The sequence below is a fragment of the Etheostoma spectabile genome, chromosome 3, assembly GCF_008692095.1.
Source record: "Etheostoma spectabile isolate EspeVRDwgs_2016 chromosome 3, UIUC_Espe_1.0, whole genome shotgun sequence".
In the NCBI taxonomy this organism is placed as follows: domain Eukaryota; kingdom Metazoa; phylum Chordata; class Actinopteri; order Perciformes; family Percidae; genus Etheostoma; species Etheostoma spectabile.
The window spans coordinates 27,615,318-27,617,388 of NC_045735.1; the positions used below are offsets into that span (position 1 = coordinate 27,615,318).

The window sequence follows — 2,071 nt, forward strand, 5'->3', positions numbered from 1 at the left end:
GTGAGGCAGAAGTGCTAACCACTTAACCACCGTGCTGCCCCTTTTGACTAGCTCTAGCTAAGTTACAGGAGGTTGGCTAATGCAGCACTTCAACACGTGTTTTTTTCCGCTTGGGGTACAAGTAACTTATGTCTACCACAAGGCTTTATATGATAATAGGAACTAGTCCACAGCACTGGAGGAGTTGGACAAGGAGTTGGACAAGAAGGCTGGAAACATGTAGGAAGTTCTGGTAGATCCAAAATTTAGTTCCAAGAATTACATTCTTAACCTTTTCTTCTGTTTGATAAAAACCTTTCAAAAGCCTTTTAATGTGGTTTTATGGCAGAATGGCATGACTCTGAAAAAACTCAGGACTAAAGGCTGATTTATACTTCCGCGTAAAATCTCTGCCGTTGCTACATTTGTACGTACGTTCAGACAAAAAACCTACGCCAGACCCTACGCCGTTGCCTGACGTGCACTTCTCGAAAAATGTATCTACACCCCCACTACTAACTACACACCGTGACGTACCGTAGCGTTGCATTTCCCCAGAATCAATTCCCAGTTCTCCTTCTCCATAAACAACATTTTACCAATTTTACCACATTGTTTTATTTTCAACAGGTCTTATTTGTTTATTATTATTGCTGTTGTTTTTATCTTATATTTTCATATGATATTTTATTCTTTTATTTTCTGTATTTCTTTATTACAATTTTTGTATTACTTATAAATTGCTTGATTTTTTTTTTGAGGACATTTCTTAATTCTGTTTCAACCATGTGAAGCACTTTGTAACTTTGGTTTGAAAATTGCTTTTTCAATTAAGTTTAATATTTGTATGGGGAATTGGTGGATGTGGTTGATCTGTATAAGGTTGGGCTTTTTCTACCCAATGTGAAATGTGAGCACAGCTGAGAGGAAATAAATTATTGGGCAGAGAAACCAAAATAAACATTTATTTTATCTCCTTCTCAAGCCAATGTGTACCGTAAATTGCTGTCTACTTATCACCCAGTTTTAAGGATGCTGGTAACCCAATACTAAAGGATAGTACCAAAAAGAGGCCTTTTCTGCAGAATGTTCATGAAGCAATATGAGCAGATTTCTGCCTGGTTTCTTTGTGTCCAGAGGGAGATAAGCTGCATTTGTCCTACCTCTGGACAATAATAGTGACCATGTAATTGTCATCTTTGAGCATAGACATGCCATAATTCCACAGCCTGTGGTGGTAACACTCCTAGGTACACTGTTTCATGTGAGTGTATCAAAAGAATAATGGTCTGTTAAAATGAGAGCCTCTGTCTAATAAAGACATGATCTCTCTTTGGAAATACATTCCCCAGCCATTACTGGGAATTTGAATATTGATATGATATAACTGATACTTAAAAATACAAAACAACAATGTGTAAATGCAAACTGGTATGTGCCTTTCTCTCTGCTTGTATTTGTGTGAGAACATCCTGTCACCAAACCGATTCTCCTCTAGTCAAACAGAGGAGTTGGCAGCGCTAGCGTTTGCAGCAGAGACAGATTAGCACTTACTCCGGTTTGTTCTGTCAGTCCCTGCAGGCTTTTGTGTATCACGACGATGGATCACTTGTTACCGTCACAGGTTATGTTGGAGATTAGAGATCAGCTGGTGGAAAAGCACCATCTACTGACCAATCAATACTCGATTGATAAAGGCGTCACAGTACTTAGAAGATCCAGTGGAGCTCAGTGCGCAGAGAGAGAGTGAGGTGTTCTTATAAAAGTCAAAATAATTAGAGACCGACAACCTCGTTAACATTCTCTGATTGGTATTTTTATTAAAGATGTAGATTTCCAGCAGAGAGGATTAACTATAGGCTATGTTGCCAATAAGCACATCGGTTTTTATTGGTTTTTATTAAAAAAAAAATTGTATTTGCTCTCACAAACGCTTGCTACTGCCAGGGTTGTAACTTGAATAAAGCAACCTTACGGAAAGAACAAGTGTAATTATGGTCATATATTGTGTGCCTGACTGATTGAAAGTGCTATTCATAAGCATGGTGAATCTGTATGTACAGTGTTGGCTTTTTTGCCAGCTTTCCTTCCT

At 38.2% G+C, this 2,071-nt stretch overlaps 1 protein-coding gene and 1 long non-coding RNA gene across 5 annotated transcripts in view; one reads left to right on the top strand and one right to left on the bottom strand.

Moving 5' to 3' along the window:
- ppp1r37 (protein phosphatase 1, regulatory subunit 37) overlaps nucleotides 1-2,071 on the top strand; it is a 45,352-nt gene that overhangs the window by 20,240 nt on the left and 23,041 nt on the right. The gene's annotated exons all lie outside the window — the stretch shown is intronic.
- The window catches only part of LOC116673256 (uncharacterized), a 16,600-nt gene that overhangs the window by 11,560 nt on the left and 2,969 nt on the right, over nucleotides 1-2,071 (bottom strand). Inside the window, exon 3 of the long non-coding RNA XR_004327803.1 lies at nucleotides 1,302-1,306. This is a non-coding gene — a long non-coding RNA (uncharacterized LOC116673256). The remainder of the gene's footprint in view (nucleotides 1-1,301; nucleotides 1,307-2,071) is intronic.